General features: G+C 37.7%; 1 protein-coding gene across 2 annotated transcripts in view; it reads left to right on the plus strand.

The window, feature by feature from the left end:
• FBLN2 (fibulin 2) overlaps nt 1-24,778 on the plus strand; it is a 206,034-nt gene that overhangs the window by 25,909 nt on the left and 155,347 nt on the right. For both annotated transcript variants that reach the window (XM_031956699.1, XM_031956704.1), the window contains one exon: nt 19,223-19,305. The gene's annotated coding sequence lies outside the window, so the exon portion shown is untranslated. The remainder of the gene's footprint in view (nt 1-19,222; nt 19,306-24,778) is intronic.

Here is a 24,778-nt window from a genome sequence, read left to right on the forward strand (position 1 = left end):
CTTTAGTTTCTTTGAAATTCTTTTTAACCTTTTGTTCTTCCCAATGAATTTCATGATGATTTTTTTTCTAACTCAGTAAAATAGTTTGTTAGTGATTTAATTAGTCAAATAGATTAATTAAATAGTCAGATAGATTAGTTAAATAGATTAGTCAAATAAAATTGTCATTTTTGTTATTTTGACTTTGCCTACCTCTGAACAATATTTCTCCAACTTTTGAAATTTGATTTTATTTGTATAAAGAAGGTATATAATTGTGTTCGTGTAGTTCCTGGGTCTGTTTTGGCAGTATATTCTCAGTTATTTTATACTGTTTACAATTATTTTAAATGGCGTATCTCTTGCTATTTCTTCTTGTTGTTTTTTTGGTGATATATAAAAATGCTGATAAATTATGTGGATTTATTTTATATCCTACTACTTTGCTAAAATTATTGTTTAAACTAATATTTTAGTTGAATCTTTAAAATTTTCCAAATATAGTATCATATCCGCAAAAAGAGAGAGTTTATTAACTCATTTCTCATTCAGATTCCTTCAATTTCTTTTTCTTCTCATATTGCTATTGCTAGCATTTCTAAAACAAAATTGAATAATATTGGTGATGCATGTTTATCTGTTTTAATTAAATCTATTTTAGCTTTGACTTTGCCTCAGATTATGATGCTATCCCTCCTTTTTTTTTTTTTAATATCAGCTGAAATATAATGAATTCTACTCCAGACCTTATTTTAAAACTATGTGTATGGGGCATGAAAATTGACACTTGTACTCCATTAGCAGAACAGAATGAGGCAAGGCGGGGGTAGTGTGCAGAGTTCTGGATGGGGATATTAATCTTTGTAGAGTTTTATTCTTTGGACACTCTCCAATCAGCCCTCGGTTGGGACCTGGAAGACACATGGATCATTGATCTTTATCACTTTCCAACCTTCCCTTTCTGCCTCCTCTTCAGCTGCCTTTTCTAGTTGCTATGTGCTTAGAATAAGGATTTTAGAGCTGGCTTGAACCATAGAGATCATCTGCTCCAGTTCCTCTCCTTTTACAGAAAAGAACCCAAAGAAATAACATGATTTGCCTAAGCCTAAGGCAGTGTGATACAATGGGAAGAACACTGATTATGCAATCAAAAGAACTTGAATCAAATTCAAATTCCACTTCTGATGTTTATTACCTATAGGATTTTGGTGTAATTGGCTTAACTTCTCTGAGCCTCAATTTTCTAAGGAGTTGGGACTACATGATCTTTAGGACTCTTCCCTTTCTCCCTCTAGGGTTATGTGATAATTTGCAGAGCAAGGATTTTAGTGGAAGTGATAAGATCATTCTGACTTCAAGTCCAGTACTTTCCTTGGCTTCTCAATATCTCTTATAGTGTCATCCACTGAGGCCATCCTGAGCTGTACATCATACTCAGATCATTTCTTCAATTAAAACAGTCATCTTATGGCTTACTTTGAATTATCCTATTGAAAATCAGTCTAAATTTTGTTGTTATTAAGTAATTTCAGTCATGTCCAACTTTCCATCATCCCTTTTGTTTTTTTCTTTACTGGAATGGTTTGGCATAGATGAAGAAATTGAAACAAACAGGATTAAGTGACTTGTGCAGGGTCATATGCCTAGGAAGTAAGTGTCTGAGGTCAGATTTGAACTTGTGAAGATGAGTCTTCCTGATTCTAAGCCTCATAATTTATATCTCCTGTGCCACTCAGCTGCTCTTCTAACAATTTGCTTTAAACCAAAGCTCTAATAGACCTGTAGTTACGTAATATTTTGCTTTTCTAGAAGATTTTGCATTTTTAATGATTCCTACAGATGGAAAAGGTTTAACTCAGAGGAATGAATCTTTAGTGGTAGAATTCCAACACCATAGCAGGTTGATGAAAGCGATATTTTAGATGTAGGGGCATTTTGCCAGCCCTTTATAAATATGATAACTCAGACAGCTCAATAGTCTGGCCTTGATTACTGACTTAGTACTGTGATGGGCTGTAGAAATGATTCACTCCAATTCTCTCCCCAATCCATTTTTCAGGCAAGGAAAGTGAAGCCCAGACAAGTAAAAATGACTTACCAATAATATAAAAGAATACTTGTGGACTTATTTTTAGATCCTATTATATTACAGAAGTATTATTTTTGTTGTTGAGTCATTTCAGTCATGTACAACTCTTCTGGATCCCACTTGGGGTTTTTCTTGGCAAAGATACTAGAGTGGTCTGTCATTTCTTTCTCCAGTTCATTTTACAGATAAGGAAACTGAGACAGACAGGATTAGATGACTTCCCCAGGATCACACAGTTGGTAAGTGTGGTTGAGGTCAGATTTGAATTCAGAAAGATGAATTTCCTGATTGCAAACCCAGTTTTCAATCCATTGTACCACTTAGCTGTTCTGCACAGAAGTATTATAATTTTCAATTAACTTTCATTTGAATCTTTAGGATTTTCTCAAAAAACCATCACATCACCTGCAAAAAGAAAAAAAACCTTAATTATATATATATATATATATATATATATACATATATATATTGCTTAAGGTGATTCTCTTAATCATTTTTTTTTTTTGTCTCATTGCTATAGTTAGCAATGGAATGAATTGTTCTAGGACACATAGGAAATAGCCAATCTCACTTTTGAACTCAAATCTTCTGACTTCAAACCTGGTATTCTTGCTCTGTGAAATGGCCTTTAAAAAATTTTTTTTTTATTTTAAATCAGATTTATTTCTTTGAATCTTAGCTCAGCCTCAATCTTTGGTGGACCCTTGGCAGGGTCTTTGGGGAGATGTAGAATTCAGGCAATAACTTTCTGACTTTTTCTGCATCGGCCACCTTGAAAAGGCCATGTGGAAACTTGTAATAAATTCGGAATGAACGCAAATCTTCCTTCCAGCTCAAAATCTTATGATCCTAAGAGCTTTAGCTCTGCTCAGGAGAATTTGGTGCTTTCTACATAGGATTAGTGAATTATTTATAAAATGTTTTAACTTTTGAGAAGTTTCAAATACCAGCACTGCAAGGGTGCTTCCAAATTCCTCTTTTGGCAGGGGTTTGGAGGAAAGATGGGAGCTTTTCCCCCCAATAATGGGCAGTGTCTCTATAGAAATCCCTTAGTTCTCTGGAGTTTGGGAAAACATCCAATTGACTCTTATGGGATTGAAAGAGCCTTTATCTCCATTTCCTCTCATGATAGTAATTCCTTGGATTGATAGAGGATACATTATTTTCCTAGGTTTTGCCCCATAAATCCCACTACATGCTCTTGAGATGAAATTTTAGTCCCATTCTTCCTCCCAAAGAGTCTAGCTATGGCACCATAATAATCCAGGGAAAAGAGCCCTGATTTAGGGGCCATGCGATGTGAGCTCACATTACTTTAATAATAATGGCTAACATTCAGATAGTTCTTTTAAAAAATTAATCATTTTTATTATGAATTTGTGATCATTCCTTCTCCTCCTCCCCCCAAAAAATTCCCATATATAAAATAGAACATATGGGAAACCTTGAATCTCTATTATATACAGTTTGCTTTTTTAAAAAACCATATAATAGATTTAACACATAACTTTTTCAAAGCTTTCTTTTTTGTTTGTGTTTCCTTCTGAACTTCTTTTTGTTTTGTCCTTTGCATTTAAAAATGTTTGTTACCCTTTTCATTTTTTTCTTCTCTAAGCTCCCCCCCCCATTAAAAAGTACAAACTTTGTAACAGATAATCACAAAATAATTGAAATCTCACCTATCCATCAGGATCCAGGTAACATGCTTTTGTATTGGTCCTCTGGAGAAGTGCTTGGCCATTGCATTAATAAGAGATCTTGGTCTTTAAATTTTTTTTTTTAATGTTATTATTGGCGTAAATTGTTCTTTTGATTCTGCTTACTCTACTCAGCTTCAGTTCACATAAGTTTTCCTAAGTTTCTTTGAAACTGTTCCTCTTATTATTTCTTATGGTGCATTGATATTGTTGTTCCTTTGTTTCAGCATATTTGACTCTTTGTGACCCCATTTGGAAGAGATAATTGAATGGTTTGACATTTCCTTCTCATTTTACAGATGAGGAAACTGAAGCAAGCAGAGTTAAGTGACTTGCTCAGGGTCACAAAGCTAATGTCTGAGGCTCAATTTGTTTTTTTATTTTTTATTTTTTTATTTTTTTTTTTTATTTAATAGCCTTTTATTTACAGGATATATGCATGGGTAACTTTACAGCATTAACAATTGCCAAACCTCTTGTTTCAATTTTTCACCTCTTACTCCCCCACCCCTCCCCTAGATGGCAAGATGACCAGTAGATGTTAAATACATTAAAATATAAATTAGATACACAATAAGTATACATGACCAAAATGTTATTTTGCTGTACAAAAAGAATCAGACTCTGAAATATTGTACAATTAGCTTGTGAAGGAAATCAAAAATGCAGGTGTGCATAAATATAGGGATTGGGAATCAATGTAATGGTTTTTAGTCATCTCCCAGAGTTCTTTCTCTGGGCGTAGCTGGTTCAGTTCATTACTGCTCCATTGGAAATGATTTGGTTGATCTCGTTGCTGAGGATGGCCTGGTCCATCAGAACTGGTCATCATATAGTATTGTTGTTGAAGTATATAATGATCCCCTGGTTCTGCTCGTTTCACTCAGCATCAGTTCGTGTAAGTCTCTCCAGGCCTTTCTGAAATCATCCTGTTGGTCATTTCTTACAGAACAGTAATATTCCATAATATTCATATACCACAGTTTATTCATTGAGCATTTATTCATTGAGCATAGTTCCAAACTACTCTCCAAAATGCTTGGATTCGTTCACAACTCCACCAATAATATTCATATACCACAATTTATTCAGCCATTCTCCAACTGATGGACATCCATTCAGTTTCCAGTTTCTAGCCACTACAAAAAGGGCTGCCACAAACATTCGTGCACATACAGGTCCCTTTCTGAGGCTCAATTTGAACTCAGATCTTCCTGACTCAAGACCTGATGTTCTGTCCACTGTACCACCAATTATGCAATTGTATTTCATTATATTCATAAATTATAATTTGTGTAGGCATCCCTAACTGATGGGTATCTCTTCCTTATCCTTCCCCTTAGTTTTCAGTTCTTTGCTACAACAAATGAATGACCTTCTAAACTTCAGTGTATATGTATACATATATAGACATTTTTTTTCTTCTTTCTTTGATCTCTTTGAGGTGTAAACCTAGTAGTGGTATCTTTGAGCCAGAGGGTATGAATAGCTTTGTGATGTTGGGGTTATAGTCTCAAGTATAATTACATAGAACTTTGAGGTTTGAAACATGCTTTATGTACATGTCAGTGAACATGAATTAATCTCCTACTCTGCGCCAGTCACTGTGCTCAGCACTGGGGAGACAAAGAAAGGCAAAAGTGGCCCCTGCCCTCAAGAAGCTTACAATCCAAAGGGTGAAGACAACATTTAATAAGGAGTGGGAGGGAGAGTATTTATCAGATACTCTCTAGAAGAATGCCATCTTGCTCTTCTTCCTTAAATGAAGGCTCTGGGAGGAGTTCTCTGATGTCAACCTTACAATCAAAGGGAGTAAGAGGTTCCATTGGCAAAGGGTACAGAGCCGACATGGGTTTCAGAATTTATGTGATATTGAAGGATGATGATTTTCTGGAAATCATAATAAAATTATTTCATTTGATCCCTCTGAAGCAGGTGCTAATAATGTGCCCATTTTTCAGATGAGGAAATTGAGGCACAGGGAGATTGAATGACTTGCCCATTGTCACACAGTTAATAAGTTTCATAAGCAGACTTCAGACCCAACTCTTCCTGATGCCAATTTTTGCCATCTTTGCAATAGATCATGCTGGCCTCTGTTTTTTCATCTTAAAAATGAAGATATCTTATATTCTATCTCTTGTATAGATTGATGAGGGACAATTAAATGAGAGAATGTATGTGGATTCACTTGTACAAGTATGAAATGTTGAATGATTATTATCTCAGTGCAGCAGAATAATGCCAGAACTTAAGTCAGAAGATGTGAGTTCAAATTCTGCCTTTGCTTCTGTTCTGATTTGAAAGTCTTCTAACATTTCTCTCTTTTTTTAAAAAAAAATTATTAAAGCTTTTTATTTACAAAACATATGCATGGGTAATTTTTCCAACATTAGCCCTTGAATAACCTTTAGTTGCAATTTTACCCTTCTTCCCCCCACTTCCTCCCCTAGCTGGCAGGTAGTCTAATATATGTAAAATGTGTTGAAATACATATTAGATCCAATATGTGTATACATATTTATATAGTTATCTGGTTGCACGAGAAAAATCAGATCAAGAAGGAAGAAAAAGAAAAACTGAGAAAGAAAACAAAATGCAAACAAATAACAATAGAGAGAGTGAGAATGCTATGTTGTGTTCCACACTCTGCTCCTATGATTCTCTCTCTGGATGTAGATGGCTCTCTTCATCATTAAACAAGTGGATCTGGTTTGAATCCTCTCATTGTTGAAGAGAGCCATGTCCATCAGAATTGATCATCATATAGTATTGTTGTTGAAGTGAATAATGATCTCCTGGTTCTGCTCATTTCACTCAGCATCAGTTTGTGTAAGTCTCTCCAGGCCTTTCTGAAATCATGCTGCTGGTCAATTTCTTACAGAAAAATAGTATTCTATAGCATTCATGTACCATAATTTATTCAGCCATTCTCCAATTGATGGGCATCCATTCAATTTCCAGTTTTTAGCCACTACAAAAAGGGCTGTCACAAACATTTTGGCACATACTGGTCCCTTTCCCTCCTTTAAGATCTCTTTGGGATATAAACCTATATATATATAGGTTTATAAACAGTATATATAAGCTGTATATATATATATATATATATATATATATAAACAGTATACAAATATAAACAGTAACACTGTTGGATCAAAGGGTATGCACAGTTTGATAACTCTTTGAGCATAGTTCCAAATTGCTCTTCAGAATGATTGGATCCATTTACAGTTCCACCAACAATGTATTGGTGTCCTCTAACATTTCTAGTCATAGATTTCCTCCCTGAGAGAACAAGAGGGGAGGGAGGTTGAAGTAAGTAACCTCCAAGGTTTCTTCTAGCTCTTTCAGCTCTCAGTCTTCTAGCCTATTTTTTATCTTTGCTTTTATGTTGTGGAAAGTGGCAGTAGTATATAGAGAATTTGGACCTAATCTCAAACCCTATCATGGCCATATACTGTCTGTGACACTCTGGACAAATAATTTGATCCCTTGGTGTTCTAGTCCCCAACTTTTTGAATTGTGAGTCATGATACCATTTGATGTCTTGTGATTATCATAAAATTGTGATTTATTATCAGTAAATGTTTGATTTGTATATTTATTTTGTCTATCTATGTACCCAGGGTCACATAAAAATTTCTCAGATGAAAAGGGGTTGTGATTGGAAAAAAATTTAAGAAGTCCTGCTCTAGGCAACTTTCTCAGACAACAGTGAAGGTGCTCACCCAGATTACTTTAAAAAGTTACACTAGACAGTAAATGCCTACTATGTGTCTACTATGTGTCAGGCCCTGCACCAAGCACTGATGATCTAAAGATAAGCAACCAGACAATCCCTGCTCTGAAAAGTTTTTATAGTCTACAGTAAAGTGTTAGGGGAATAGTACACAAAGAGGAATTGGGGAAGCTGCTGGTGAGGATATTGGGCGTTTTTCCATTCTTTCTAGCACCTTCTTGACTTGTTCTTTGTAATATGTCTTGACTCGAGGCACATTTATACCAGATTAGTCTCAAATTGTATGGAAATGTTTGGGAATTGGCACACAGAAGTATTATTCTTGGCAAGATGAGCCAGAAGCTAACTTATCTAAACCAGAGATGGTTTTTGTGAGTATTAGGAGGGTGGGAAAGAGAGGGCTGATAGTTTTGCAGCACAAATGAGGAGATAGCTAGGTTTAGCAGGGGGAGCTTCCCTTTAGGGGTAGAATCAGAGCTCCATCCCTATCATGTTTTACAGGCAGCCAAGCAACCTATCCAAGATACATGAGAAATTAACAGGTGACCTGGAAATAGAATCTTAGATAAGTGTCACTCCTGGTGTTGAGTTGAAAGGAGAGGAAGGGTTGAGAATCGAGTCCTGGAAAATAGGGAATCACCATCTTTCTATTTTCCTTGGACCCTCATTTTCTGGTTATTTCTGCATTCAGTGTATGGCAGGGTATTAGCCTTTTCTGACAGAAAAGCTACCACAGGAGAAGTGTATTCAATCACAAGGAGCCTGAAGACCTTAACTGACGAATTTTTAAGGGACTGCTCAGGAGATTGGAGGGCCTGATCTGTGCAATGAGAAACTAATGTAGAAATAACTGGGCCTTTGTCCGACATCCCTTTTAGGAAGGGCAAGGTCCTCAGCTCTAGCCACAAATATCCATCTTCTTTCCAGAATTCTGGTCCCTGTGCTGGAGAAAATTCACAGAATTGAACTAACTAAACCTACTGCAAATATGCATTGCCTGACTTCTCATAAAGATTTTTCCAAACCATTGTTCTGGCCTTGGCTGCTGGGAAGTGCTTGAACCGCCTTCTTTCTTTTGGTCTACCATTTTAAAAATAAAAATGGTAGAAATAGAGAATCAGTGAAGATGCAGGTGAGTGGCCTGTAGTTGCTCAGTGCTGTTTCCAAGATCTTGTTTCTTTGGGGAAAAAAATACCTGAGTCTAGGACTTTGGACCTAAGTCTTCTGTCTGACTTTTTGCTTTCACCTTGAATCTTGATTGATATGCTCCTGTGCACCTCAGTTTTTTTCGAATTAAAACGAGGAAGTTGGATACTTTCTTGTTGGATATAGGATCATAGAATCATAGATTTAGACCTAGAAGAGACTTTAAAGAATATTAAATCTAATATACTTATTTTACTTGAATGGAAAACAAGACAGAGAAAGGTTTATTGACATGTTCTCTAGGGTCACTCAGCAAGTGACAAGATTTTAACTCAGGATTGACATCCTTAAGGCATCCTTAGATCTTCAAAAAGAAACATTGATCTTTTAGGCAAATGGACAGCCCTCTAGTCTTTTATCCTCCTGTCTTTCCCCTTGTCTGCAATATCACATGGCACATAGACAGATGAGAATTGATCATTGTATGGGGAAGTCCTTGGCAGAGAGGATGGTGGCCCCTGAAGTTACAAAAGGGCATGAGTTAACTGTCCAGCCTTAGCATGGCCAGAATGACTTCTCTGAATGTGTTTAATCGACACATTCTAAGCCAACAGCTTACTAGAATTTAATCTTCACTGCTAAGTCATGCAGCAATGACTGTCGCCTATTATCTCCCATCACCACAGTTTTCTTGGGAACTTTTCTCAACTGCCTAATGAAAAATACTCAGATTCTGGGGCTCACAGAGAAATTGAAAAGGTAACCGCTAATAGCTGCAGTTGACGAGATTGTTGGTTCTGACAGATGGGATTTGCTGAGAATCCAACAACAGATGCATCTCTTTACTTTCAGATCTAACTGACCAAATTAATTTCTCACCACCTTGTAGGGGAAGTATAGGGAGGGCTGGCTTTGATTGATGGGCTTCAGTGGTGGCTCTGATCTGATTACTGGTGTGATAGATGGAGGCGCCAGGGACGGAAATTTTGTTTCCATTCACGAGGAAAAACCAGCCATGCATATTGCTTGACTTCTGGAATGAGTCTAAAAAGTGATCAGTGGGAGTGTTGTTGGCCGGATGACTTGTTTTTATGGAGATGACTGTGACCTCTTCTTTTGAGGGTCCAGAAAATCATTCCCAGCAAATCCGTTGGAACAAGCTCCTCTTGTGTTTGGTTTAGCAGTGGCCTGGAGTTTAGGGAGAGTGGAGTAGGGGGACGAGGGCTAGATTGGGCGTTGGAGGGTGGGTGGGGCTGGGGTCCAATTTAGCCTATGTTGCTTACTCTCCATTAATTAGTCTACCCCCTTATTTTAGCATAAGGAAATTGACTGCTGAGTGGAGTTATGGTTACAGATTCTGGAGAAAGAAAGAAAAATTACATAGCCTCATACCCATGAAGAAATTACATATTCTGGGGAAATGGAGAAGGAGAATTGAATGTGTAAAAGAATATTAGAGAAGTTGGAATCTAAATGCATAGGAAGGGTCAAACCAAAAGGAAAGGAGAGTCATGTGGTATAGTGGATGGATCAGTACCTTGGAGGCAGAGGACCTGACTTTGCTGTTTGCTAACCCTTGGACCCTGGGTAAATCACTTACCTCAGTCTTTTCATTTGTGAAATGGAGGGGTAATAATAATAATAGTGGCTACCTCACAAGATTGTTGTGAGGACCACTGCCATCCTCACCCTCTAGATCCTACCATTCTCTCTAAAGACAAGTGGATATTCTATGGGCATTCATCTCAGGGCTCTCTAGAGTCCACTTTCTAGTTAGCTCTCCAGGGATTACCGGTAGAAGTTTTCTGCTGTGCTGTTCTGTATCTGGGAATAATGTTTTGGGATCACTTTTTGACAGAAGACAAAAGTCTGCTTGAGATGAATAGACTTTTTTCTCAAGAAGTCATTCCCAAGGGGAGAGCTTTAGTGATCTGGCAGGTACTTATAATTATGATTCCTAGCATTTCTTCAGAGCTTTATGCTTTTCAGATTCTCACAAGGACATTTTGTTGAGCTGTCATAATGACCCAGAGATGTTAAGTAAGGAAGGTATTATTGTCCCCATGCCATAACTAAAGAAAATTAAGGAACAGAGAAACTAGGTTACTTTTGTGAGAGTCAGACTCTGAACCGGAATTTGGGCCTCCTGACTTCTGAGTCAGGATTCTTTCCTCTTCATCATTGCAGTTTAAAATTCTGGATGCAATCCAGATGTTCTTGGGAAACCACTCTGGTGTTCTTTCATCCTTCTGCTCCTCTGAAAATCCCTTAGTCCTCCCTCCTGTCTTCTGGGCACCATGAATCAAAGATTTACTTGGGTTTGAGGAGAGAATGCCTATTGGATGCCCTGACTGTCAGTGGCTGACTGGATGGAGGAACTGAGGGGAGACAGAAAAAGTCCTAGCCTCTAAATATAATAAATATATTTATATAATTTATTTATTATACATAATATCATACTATATATGTTTTATTATTTATGATATGTTATAAATAAATATATAAATCATAGTTTTACAACTTTAAAAGTTTCATTGATTTTTTTTCATAGTAATTTCTGGATAAATCACCTCTCCTCTTCCAAGAATTGAAATTCCCCTTGTAAAACAGAAAAAAAATACCAATTTTCAACCTACAAAGTGAATTAGATAATATAAGTATGGAAAATGCACATCTTCCAGATGAGAATATTGAAGCTCAAAGAAGGGGATTTGCCCAAAGTCACACACATTGAGTGAGTGTCAGGATTTGAATCCAAGTCAAATACCACCTCTTTCCTTCTGCCTATATGTACCATCTGTATTTCTGCCTTTTCACAACATTTGTGCTTTGGTGGTTATAGTATCACTATCCTCCTCCCCCCCAAATGCAAAAAGGTGTATAAGATATGAACTTGATTGAATGAAGAGAAAGAGATCAAGTTTTCTTATTCCTTTTTCAATGGAAGAGAATTGACTCCATAAATCAGTTATAATTAGAAGCAAATTAGTACAGTCTGAGTTGGCTACCCAATCTCTGCTTAAATACCTTTAGGCTACAAGGAACTCACTATCTACAGAAGCAGTCTATCACAGGCATTCAATAGCTAGTTTCTACGCTGTACATTTAAAATGATCTAGGGCGAAAGTAGACAAATTTCAAAAATGAATGGAGGGATGGTCTAAGAACCTGAAAAAGCCTAAAGTAAAAAATCTGAAATGCTCTGGTTTTCCTTTTATGAATTTATAGGAATACAATAATGACTCTTAAAATCCTCTGCCTGATTCTCCCCTTCTTTATTCCCCTTCTTCCCATTCTCCTGCTCTAGGCTTGGGTTCCCCCTTTGTCTGATCTCGAGCTGGGAAGTCATTAAAGGCACAAGTGACAGGTTTTCTTAGGTGGGTTTCCTCCATGTTTAAGGGACTAGTGCAGAAGGCATTGAAGGGCAGCATGTAGAAGAATGGACACAGCATATGAAAAGCCGCTTGGTGGAAGAGATTAAGGCTGACCTGTGAGTCATTAAGACCTGAATTCAAAAGTGTTTTTGTGTTTCATATTTGCTGCCTGACCATGAGCAATGCATCTATACTTAGGCCTACCAGGCAATTCTCTAATACTATTTGTTATAATCAGCACATGCACTGGGTGCCAGTGGAAGTTCCTGATACCAAGAGGTCTTGATACCCTCCCCTCACTTTCCCCACTCTCAACATCCTGCTTATACATTGCTGGCCTTCCCATCATCCTTTCTTCCAGCCACACCTTCATTGGTGTTTGGGAAGTTCTCACAGCATCAGAGACTCAGAGTTGTTGTAAAAGATTTTTAGAGTCCACTGAGTCCAACATTTTTGTTTTACAAAGGGGGAAACTGAAGCATAGATTTTAGGAGACTTGGCCAAGATCGCACAGCTAGCAAGAGGGAATGAGGCAAGATTTGATTTGGGAGTCAGGGCTTCCTAATAATGTCTGGTACCCCATTATTATGACCCAATGCTTTTCATATATTATTAGGATATGAGTGACATCTGCTATGGAAGTCGGCTCTCCTTTTTCTCATCTGTCCCCCAAATAGCAGCAGAGGACTTCCTGCTCTAATATGCAAAATAATTTACATACATTGTCTCATTTGAATCTCACAACAATCTAGTGCTGTTGTTCAGTCATTTTCAGTTGTATCCAGCTCTTTATGATCCCATTTGAGATTTTCTTGGCAAAGATACTGGAATGGTTTGCTATTTCCTTCTCCAAATCATTTTTACAGATGAGAAAAACTGAGGCAAACAGGATTAAGTGATTTGCCAAGGGCTACACAGCTAATAAGCATCTGAGTCTCAGTCTTCTAACACCCTATCCACTGAGCAATATAACTACCCAGGTAAATGAAGTAGATGCTATGATTATAACCATTTTACAGAAGGGGAAACTGAGGCTCAATAAGATTACATGATTTTCTTAATAAAGCTAGTAAGTAGAGTCAGGAGATAAGCCCACATTCCCTCTCTCTGCCACCCCAGACTGTCTCATGGAAATGAGCAACCAAAGCTCAGAGTTCATCATGTCATCCCTCACACTTAGATAGATGGGCTTTTTCAGAGTATTTTTTAGTTAAAATAATCGATTCTTAGGATTTTGTAGATATTTCTTGAAGTCTCCTCGGTCATTCTCTTTATTTTACAAGTAAAGAAACTGACAAGGCAGATTCTTTGTGTCATCATTCATTCAACATGCTTTGAGGTCTTCAAGGTACTTTTCTCAATTTAGTGGATACAAGGGTTACAAAGTAGCTCAGTCTTTGTTCTCTAGGTACTTAACATTCTACTGAGTAGATGGGAAGGATACAAAATAACATATATATATATATATACATAGATTTATAACTATAAATTATATATGTAAACAAATATTAAAATATAAAATGATATATAAAATGATATGATATAAATAAAAACATAATGAAACAGGAAGTCTTGGGAGAGCAGTGTGATATACTGAACTGGTGCTGTTTTGGAGGCAGAGGACCTGGTCTCAGATTTTGGCTCTGTTGCTTGTCAGGGGATTTGAAGTAAATTACCCTGATCTCTCTAAGCCTTAGCTCCCTCATTTGTAAATAAAGGGATTGAGTTCATGGTGTCCTCAGAAGTATAAATTTTGGTATATAATCTTTAAGTGGAGGTTTGGTGACTAGGGCTGAAGAATCACTTTTTAACAAAATTTCAGTTAATATCTAGTTTGAGGTGGAATAGGATTAGAACTAGGGAACCCTGATGATCTCTCATCTATATTGATTTATTGATCCCATCTTCCTCCCCACCTTGGGGGTGGAAGAAGAGAAAGGAGGAGAGAGTGAGGGAGTGAAGGAAAAAAGACAGAGACTGAGATAGAAACAGGAAGACCGATAGGAGAAAGAGACAGAGGGGAAGGGAGGGAAAGAGAAGAAGAAAAAGAAAAGAAAAGAAAGGAAGACAAAGAAGAAGCAACAGACAGAAAGAGATGGAGACAGAGACAAAGAGAAAGAAAGAGAAACACACAGAGAGACAGGCAGAGACAGAGAAAGAAAGAGAAGGCAAAGAGAAGGGGAAACATTAAAGAGAGAGAAAGAGATAGAGAGAGAGAGAGAGAGAGGAGAGAGAGAGAGAGAGAGAGAGAGAGAGAGAGAGAGAGAGAGAGAGAGAGAGAGAGAGAAAACACTTGGGGATTCTGTGTTTAGGCTTCTGAATTTTAGATTTGTATAAACAGAATGGAGTGACTTGTATGCAACTGTTAACCTAGTGAATTGACAGCTAAGAAATGTTAACCAATTCCTGCATTGTGACAAAGATTTCTTTCCCTCAAAGGAAAATTTCAGTTTATCCAAGGCTATTGTTAATTCACAAATTAAATGGTGAATTTTTTTTTTTTTTTTTGTCATTTGAGACTCTCATAATTGAATACTGTTTGTCAACTCATTTTTTTTTCCTAAATCCAGATGATTTCTTGGTTTTTCATAGGTGGTTTCTTTTGGGGTGCTACATACAGCCTGTCTCTTTACATTTTTATATCCTTCTGGGATTTCTTTTGAATTCATAAGTAAGTTTCCAAAACCACTACCAACAATTAAAGTATTTGGAAAAGGAAAAATAAAAGATCGTGTGGGCAAAGGGAGGGGGTGGGCGTCATCTAGGTAGAAATAGACAAATATTCTTTGGAAAGATGGCCTGGGTCTGTGGGTCTGTTTGCTGGCAAGAGAACGCATGTGGAATGTACATATGGAAGAAATTCCTGTAAATTTCTTCCAGGCACAGTCTGAGACAATGGGAGAAAATAGGGAGTTTTGTAACTTGCTCAGCTAAAGGGCGGACTCTTTGGAGTGTGGCACCATGGGGCTGTTTGGAACTGAATCCTTCCCTAAAACCTCTCAGGGTCAAGGGGAGAAATGTTCTAGATGAACTCGCTCCAAACTCTGACAAATCTTTGCTCCCCATTTACTAAAATATGGGACCATTGGGAGTAGCTGACCCCCAGTCATCCAGGTGCAGCACGGTTTGGAAGAGGGTGGGATTGATACGTTTCTATGATCCCACATGGTCCGTGAACAGCTGGTCACACGTACACAGGGACATACTTCATTTGGCTTACTTCAAGGATCCAGATTTTAATCAGAGATCACTGACCCCTCCCTTTACATCTCAGTGACACCTTTGTGCCATAACCTATCATCTCTGTTCCATTCTCCATCCTGTCCTCTCTCTTGCTGATGCTTGAGCTATTTATTTACCTTAGTATGGTATGACTCCTCATTTTCACATTCATAGAGGTCATTCTCCCAGTAAATCACTCTCTAGTCATATCCCTGACCAACTTTGTTGCTTCATTATCAAAAATGTCAGCTTACTCCAGGCCAGTCTAGAAATACTCACTTTACCAAACATTAGCCAAAAGCCAATTCCTGATTCTCTTAAATAAAGCTGTGAAATAGTAGACATCTGTATGTCTGGAAGCAGCTTTGGAAGGAGCTACTTTTCCTTTCTTTTCCTCTCCCCTCAGAAAACCTTTACTTTCTGATAGACTTCTTTAATCCCGATGACAGAAAAATATATCACCCTATGGCAAACTTGCTAGTAAGCCTCTGAAACTAGCAAGACTGATTTTTGGACGACAGTCCAACCTCAGTCCCGAACTAGAATTCTTTCCAGCTTGTTAGAAACGGCCACACTGGCTTATGCGTCTCTGCCATAGAAACCCACAGTAATCTCCCCAGTGTGACACGGAAGCATCATAAAAGGACTGAGGTCTCCTTCATTGACTCTGGAGAAAATGTGGGGCACAGCCCTGAGGAGATGAATAAGCATCCTTTTCACAGTCTCTTTGCCATCTATCCCACCTGTAACTTAGAATCCCATATGGATATCCTACTTTTGTTAGGTGGCCTTTTAGTCTTGTCTTTCTGAGAACTCAGCTTCCAACAGTCTCTACAATCTCTTTACCCCATTTCCCATAGATACCCTCAAACTTTGCTTTTCAAGCTGCCCCCCTCTTTCCAGTTTATCGTTCTCAAGGAGAACATGGACTGTCTTGTTTGCATCTATTTGCATCCCCAGGCATTTAGAGGAGAGTCTGGTACATAGTAAGCACTTTATCTATAGATAGATCTAAATACATAGCAGACATATGTAAATTCAGTTATTTAGATCTTTAACCAAACTGAAATTTATAAAGTTTGTCCGGCAACTTTCTTACCTGGCTCTGTTCTACTTCCTCCCTTACCCAAGTTTTTGTCCTATAGAGTGCCCCAATATGGTGTTTGCCAACCAATAAACATTCACTAAGTACCAAGCATTGTGATAAGCACTGAGGATATAAAGATGAAAAAGAATCTCTGTCCTCAAGGAGCTTACAATCTAATAGAAAAGACAATATAAAAATGGAGTCTGAAAAACTAGATACCTTTGGCTACCTTTGCCATGGTGAGAAGTCCAAAACGAATGAATTCTGGTAGGAAATTAAGATGTGGCTTAGTTTCCCCTCCTCCCTTTGGCCCTTATGGTTCTGCCCTTCTGTCAGATATAGAGAGAGTACTAATGAAGTGTGAGTCTCAAGGCTGATCGGATCTCACAGTATGTGAGGGGTTGTTCATCTTGTACTTTTGCCTTTTCTTTGTATCCTTGGGATTTACCCCGGGGCCTAGTATGTAAGAAACCTTAAGAAATACTTCTTGGTTAACTGATCAGCTAAATCCTAGTCTGTTTTCCATAGGCAGAGCCCTTCACTCCAGACTTTTTCATTCTTACCTTACTCCCATTGAAATTTAGGTGCCCTCTAGCTTAATTCCTTAGCTCCTGATATTCTGAAAAAGCAAAACAAAACATAAACTAATTCATGCTAAGGTGTCCATTATTGATAATGGCTTGATATGCCATTTCTCCTCCATACATGTGCTGCTAATAAAAGTCTCTTGAAGATATAGAACATCAGTATAATGGATCTCATCCATGATAGGGTCCATTTCAGGGGGAGTAGATTCATGAGACTAGAATGTCATTCAGCAGCATCTCTGAAATCATGTCCTTGAAGTCCCTGCTGCCTCAATATCTGCTCTATATGAGCTATATCCTAGATACATCTTGTTAAGCTTAATGGTCCCACAAGGTTTTTCTCTAATAATTCAACCATTGCTTAGGCTCACTCTATTAAATTCAACTCAATCTATGAAAGGAAATCTAAAAGGGGCTTTGAAGTAGGGAAGACTTCCAGCTTTGTACCAAGATAATCCATCCTGTTCTTGATTCATTCCTGTTTCTAAGATGTTCACTTCTAAGCTCCTAACAACTCTGTCTAGACTATAATTGGGCTAATTGGAGTTGGATTTGACTTCATATTTTTGGGCTAAAACCACACATGGTCATAATCTGATTCCCTCATCATTCTCCAGTTTATAGAGGATTGTTTCTTCTGATTTATTCCTCAGCTAGGTCATTTAAAGGAAGGGCAGCTAACAATAAGTGATAGGATGCAAAAAAAAAAAGATGTTAACAGACTGCAAAGTTAGGCTGGGTTTCACATGATGAAATTCAAAAGTCTTAAACTTGGCTAGCTAGAAATACAACTAAGTCAATAACTTAACAGAGAAGCATGAAGAAATTGCAGTTTTCCTGAAAATGATCTGGTTTTTTGGGGGGACTGCAAGCTGAGCCCAAGGCAACAGCTTAAAAATCTCATGGGAATTTAGGTTATATTGAGAGTTAGAGCTTCCAGGAATAGGGAGGTAATAGTCTCACTGTTTTCTGCTCTTATTCAATCTCCTCTAGAGTATTGCCTTTAATTGTGGGGAACATGGTTTAATCCCAGAGGGATCTGGCAAATCAATAGGATTTTTTCCCTATCTGTGCAAATATATTTTAAATATAATTAAGAGAAGATGTTACAATTTTTCTTTGAAATAAACATTTTCATCCTATATCTAGTAGGTGCAAACACATTGCATCAATTGAGACAGCTTGGTACTTTAAGGCATTCTTAAACTCTAGTCATTTTTTAAGAGAGATTGATAAACTGGAGAGCATCCTGAGAAAGGGTGTTGAGATAGTACCTTGAGCCCATGATATTGAAGTAACTGTGAATGTTCACCCTGGAAAAGAGAGGGTGGAGGAGTTGAGAGGGACCCTGGAGCTGTTTTTGAGTGTCTGAAGGGCTGTCATATAGAGTAGGGCTTCTTAAACTTTTTCTACTCTCGACCCCTTTTTGTCAGAGAAATTTTTACTTGACCCCAGGCATGTAATAGATAAAATAGACAAATAAATCAAATAATTTTGTGACCTCCCCCCACATTCATCCCAAAATGGAGTGAGCTGCCCAGAACCATGAGGGTATCCCTATTTTTAGGGATTTTCCAGGGAAGGCAAGATAATTTCTTATCATATATAACATAGTGATCACTCCTTTAGTCATGGCTTGGAGGTTCTTTCTCTCTTGCTTCCCTTCTCCTGGAAACTCTTAGATTCTGTGATTTTGTGACCTTTAGGTCTGAAAGATTTCTTAAAAATCAAATAATTTGACTTCCACATTTTACAGGTGAGGAAAATGAGAAGAAGTCAAGTTGCATAGGTCATAAGTGAGAGTCAGGATTTGAAACCAGGTCCTCTGACACTGTATCTTTGTTCTTTCCACTATATCATATTAGTATTGCTCCATTTTTAAGACTATCTCTGATGGGATTTTTTTGTTTTTGTATTCTCCTTCAATAGAAAGAAAGGGGCCATTCAGTCACCTCTCAATTTTGTCATTTTTTTTCCTAACTCTCCATTTTGCCATAAACCCTGAAAGTAACTGGATCCTTTTGCTGCTTCGGGGCCTGGGCTTAAGCAAACACATTTTCCACCAGCTGGGGAGAATTTATTTCCAAGTCATCCTATGCTAACACTGCTTTGTTGTCAAGGACTATTAAGTTAAAGGTTCCTTTAGGGGTACAGGGAATAAAGTTCGATTTTTTTTATTCCTTTTGTGAACATGCTCTGTCTTGACTCCAGATTTGGTCCTGGTCGGGGTTTAGGGGACGCGTGTGGGAAGTTGTGTTATTCTAATGGCTGGCAAACTGTCTTTCTTGTGTTTGTCCAGGCAGTGGTACTCAAGAACTTCCTGTTGGGTTGAGAACAGAGGACACGATCTGACATCTTCCTTTCCTTGTGAAGCTTTCGAAGGTCAGTTCCAATATCTCATCCTAGTCACACAATTCTCAAATCAAGTCTTTCTCTCATCTCATTCCTCAGTGTGGTGTGGAGATTTATCCTGGTCCTCGTTCCATATTTGTCCTCTACTTGTCCTGTAAATAGATCATTTAGAGCACAAGGATTTAGACAAACAATTGCATTAATTAAAAAAAAATCCAAAAATCCCAGGTGAAAGCAATACTTCCTCAGGAATGTAAAAGCCACTAGCCTGGAGATTAAAAGTTATCAAAGAAATTCTCTGGGGCCTCAGAATTGTCTGACCACCAAGATCTGAAAACTCTGGTTTCTCCTCATTCAAATGGCCCACAGCTGGGTCCCAGATCCATCTTTCCAGGTGCAAAGCTAAGTCAAAATGCTCCAGATCTGCTCCACAGTATGTTAGCTTACAGTGACCCTGATTGATACTGTGAGAGCTTGAGGGATCATTATGAAAAACCTTCTACTAAGGTGTAAAAGTTCTAGCCTTCAGAGCTTGAAGGGGCCTCAAAAATCATCTAGTCCAAATGCTTTATCTTACAGGAAGACACTGAGTCCTGGAGAATTGTAGGAAATTTGAATCACCTAGGAAGGCCACACTATATATTGCTGGAGTGAGTGCCCACTCTAAGGAAGTTACAGATATTTAGAAGTACTAGAGAAAGCCACATGTGAAAGGGAGAACTGAATGCAATGACTAAGGATAATTTGTAATGTTTACATAGTACTTTACATATTTACATAGCATGCAAAACACATGGGTAGGATCTCATTAGAGCCTTATAACTACCTTGTAAGATGGTTACTACAGGCATTTTTATCCCCATTTAACAAATGAAGAAACTGAGTTTCCCAGATATTAAGCAATTTGTCCACAATCACAGTTAGTGTCCGAAGCTAGATTTGAATTTATGTTTTTCTGATTCCAGACACAGTGCTCCATCCATTTTTCTATTTATCTGCCCCAGTGCAAGTGGGTAAACAACTCATCCTCTGCTGAGGGTGGCTGAAGAAGGCCATTTCTCCCTGAGAAGAGTAGATTCTTTATTGCCCAAGATTGACTAATGGAGCAATAGAATGGCAGAAGTGACTCTTGTTCACATGTGAATAATGTTTAAGTTTGAAGAATGAAGGGTTTCCTTGGAAACTGAAATGAGTGAGAAATAACCAGCAAATAATCTCTGCTTCACAATCCTATGAAGCAGATGCTGCAATTATTACCCTTGCCAATAAGCCAATGGTTCTCTGATCTTAGAAATTCCCTCCAATGAAGATGACCTAGTTGTACCAGACCTAAAATTATAATATAGAGCAGCGGTCATCAAAATTATTTTGTACTAGCTAAGAAATAGAGTAGTTGATCAGTGGAATAGGTTGCATTCACAAGACACAATAGTCAATGAGTATAGTAATCTAGTGTTTGATAAACTCCAAGATTCCAGTTTCTGGGATAAGAAATTACTATTTGACAAAAATTGCTGGGAAAATTGGAAATTAGTATAGCACAAATTAGGCATTGACCTACACCTAACACCCTATACTAAGATCAAAATGGGTTCAAGATTTAAAGAGAAAGAGTGATACTATAAGCAAATTAGAAGAGCAAAGAATAGTCTACCTCTCAGAGCTGTGGAGAAAGAAGGAATTTGTGGCCAAAGAAGAGTCTATCATGGAATGCAAAATGGATAACTTTGATTATATTAAGTTAAAAAGTTTTTGTACAGATAAAACCAATGCAGACAAAATTAAAAATGAAGTGATAAACTGGGGGAAAATTTATATCCAAGGGTTCTGATAAAGACCTTATTTCTAAAATATGTAGAGAATTGATTGAAATTTATAAGAATTCAATTCAACTGATAAATGATCAAAGGATGTGAATAGACAATTTTCAGATGAAGAAATTAAAACCATTTATAGTCATATAAAAATGCTCTAAACTATTATTGAGCAGAGAAAGTTAAGACAACTCTGAGATACCACTATATACCTCTCAGATTGGCTAAATGACAGGGAAAGATAATGATGAGTGTTGGAGGGGATGTGGGAAAATTGGGACACTAATATATTGTTGGTGGAATTATGAACTGATCCAACCATTCTGGCGAGCTATTTGGAACTGTAGGAAATTTGAATCACCTTGGAAGGCCACACACTCTATTGCTAGAGGGAGTGCCCACTCTGAGAAAGTCACAGATATTTAGAGGTACTGGAGAAAGCCACATGTGAAAGGAAGAACTGAATGCAATATCTAAGGATATTTTATAACATTTACATAATATTTTGAAGCATGCAAAACACATAGGTAGGATCTCATTAGAGCCTTACAATTATCTTGTAAGATGGTTACTACAGGCATTTTTATCCTTATTTAACGAATGAAGAAACTGAGGTTCCCAGAGCTAAGAGCTATCAAACTATACGTACCCTTTGATCCAGCAGTGTTTCTACTGAGCCTATATCCCAAAGAGATCATAAAAAGGGAAAAGGACCTCTGTGTGTAGAAATGTTTATTGCAGTCCTTTCGAAGCGACAAGAAACTGGAAACTGAGTGGATACCCATCAATTGGAGAATGGCTAAGTTATGGTATATGAATGTTATAGAATATTACTATTCTATAAGAAATGATCAAGAGGATGATTTCAGAGAGGCCTGGAGAAACTTACATGAACTGATGTTGAATGAAGTGAGTAGGACCAGGAGAATATTATACACAGCAACAGCAAGATTATACAGTGATCAATTCTGATGGACATGGCTCTTTTCAACAGTGAGGTGATTTAGGCCAGTTCCAATGGTCTGGTGATGAAGAGAGCCATCTGCATCTAGAGAGAGGACTGTGGGGACTGAATGTGGATCATAACATAGTATTTTCACTTTTTATTGTTGTTTTGTTTCAAGTTTTTTTTCCCTTTTTGATCAGATTTTTCTTGTGCAGCATAATTATGGAATTATGTATAGAAAAATCACACATGTTTAACATGCATTGGATTGCTTGCCATCTAAGGGATAGGGTAAGAGGAAGGGAGGAAAAAAATTGGAATACAAAGTTTCGTAAGGATGAATATTGAAAACTATGCACATGTTTGAAAATAAAAAGATTTAATAAAAAAATAAAATAAAATAAAATAAATTTCCTCCAGTGGCATAGCTTAGCAACTCGCCTAGGGCTACCCATCCGTGGGATTCTCATCCATGCCCTCACATAAATTCCCCACAAGTAGTTCATCCAACATGCTGGGGGCCTTCCTTGAATTATTTTAAGATTGCCTACATACCAAAGGAACAGAAAGGGTCTCCATAAGCTGTTTCTGACTTTAGAAAGTGGCTCAGCCAACATTTTTTCTTTTTTTTAACCTGTTTTTCTTTGATGCTTTCTCAGATGCTTTTTCTCCTATGTAATTACTCTTCTGCAGTTAGTCTTAAGATTATAGGCTGAGTTGTAAGGGAACTCAGATGACACTGAATCCCTTCTTTTTACAGAAGAGGATATTGAGGCCTGAGGAGGTTAAGTGATTTGTATCTGGCCATCTCACTGGTAAGTGTCTCTTAGCAAGGTCTGAATCTAGAGCTTCCTGGACTCCAAGCCCTCTTCACTATGCCATGTTGTAGTTTGCTGAAGTCTACCACATGCTTCTCTCTCTCTTTCTTTTTAAAAGTTTTTTTTTTAATTTTCTAAATATATGCACAGATAATTTTTCAATATTGACCCTTGCATAGCCTTGTGTTTCAGATTTTCCCTTTCTTTTCCCCATCCCCTCCCCAGGTGGCAAGCAATCCAATATATGTTATACATGTTAAAATATGTTAAATCCAATATGTGTAAACATATTTATATAATTCTCTTGAGGTACAAGAGAAATCAGATCAAAAAGGAAAGCAAATGAGTAAGAAAACAAAATGAAAGCGAACAACAACAAAAAGAGTGAGAATGTTAAATTGTGATCCACATTCAGTTCCCACAGTCTTCTCTCTGGGTGTAGATGACTCTCTTTGTCACAAGATCGTTGGAATTGGCATCAGTCATCTCATTGTTAGAAAGAGTCACGTTCATCAGAATTGATCATTGTATAATATTGCTCTTGCCATGTACAATGATCTTCTGATTCTGCTCATTTCACTTAGCATTAGTTCATGTAAATCTCTTTAGGTCTCTCTAAATCATCCTCCTGATTGTTTCTTATAGAACAATAATATTCCATTACATTTATATGCCATAACTTATTCAGCCATTTTCCAACTGATGGACATCCATTCAGTTTTCAGTTTCTTGCCATTACGTAAAGGGCTGCCACAAACATTTTTGCACATACCATATGCTTTTCCATTGCCCTGTGGTAAGTCCTTATCTCAAGTTCTACCATGATTCTGGTGGTCCATAACTTATTGCCATACAGCATCCCTAGGAGAGAACACTGGTATTAAACTTTCATCCCCGGGAAATGCTAGGGTATCATTAAGAGAAAACATTATTAGCTCATTTTACTGCTGAGGAAACTGAGTTTGAGACATGGCTAGGGAGAGAGTGGTATTGACTATTCAAATCCTTTATAGTCTTTTACAGCTACCAAACGGCCTTCCCTTCACTCCCATTAACAGCAAGTGTTAAAGACAAAAAACAAGTGTTCATGAGTGACCTCTATAAACATCTCAAGCCAAGGAGCTTAGGTAATGAGGTAATAATATGAGCTAGGGAGGCAGCATAGTATAGTGATTAGGGTACTGGACCTAAAATCAGGAGGACCTGGGTTCAGATGCTTACTAGTTATATAAGGATAAATCATTTAATAAACTCTTTGGGCGTCAATTCCTTCATCTGTAAAACAACGTAGGCTTTTGATTCCTTCTAAAGATCCTTATAGCTCTAAATCTGTGATTCTATCATTAGAGGATTGTTTCTATTCCCAATAGAAGTTTTTTTTTTCCTCCAGATTTCAGTCTGCCTTATACAGGAATATAGATCAGGGATTCTCTTTTGAGACCATACTTTCTTATCCTCATTCAGAAATGTAGCTTTTGGAGATGGAATGCTTATACCGCCCACCCACGAAGGAGGTCGAGACTACAATGTCTTTCACAACTCCTTCCCCACCATGGATTGAGAGCTCTGATGTTGGGCTTCCCTTTGCTTTATGTGTGGTCCCCACAGGAGAAAGAACTGGGGTTGTGGGGATGGCATACCCTGACCCTCTGAGAGGTCACGCAGCATGGCTTCCTCCCACTAGCAATTTGACTTTCCATTCTGACCCTATCATGTAGGCCAGGGCTTTTTAAAATCTTTCCACTTTCAACCTCTTTCCACTTGAGAAATTTTTACATGACTCCCGGTATATAGGTATGTCCAATAAATATGCAAACCAAACATTTACTGATAATAAATCATAATTTCACGACCTCCAAATTGAAATATAAGATCCCATGTGGGGTTATGAACCAGAGTTATATATATATGTGTGTGGCCCACTT

The sequence above is a fragment of the Sarcophilus harrisii genome, chromosome 1, assembly GCF_902635505.1.
Source record: "Sarcophilus harrisii chromosome 1, mSarHar1.11, whole genome shotgun sequence".
Lineage (NCBI taxonomy): Eukaryota > Metazoa > Chordata > Mammalia > Dasyuromorphia > Dasyuridae > Sarcophilus > Sarcophilus harrisii.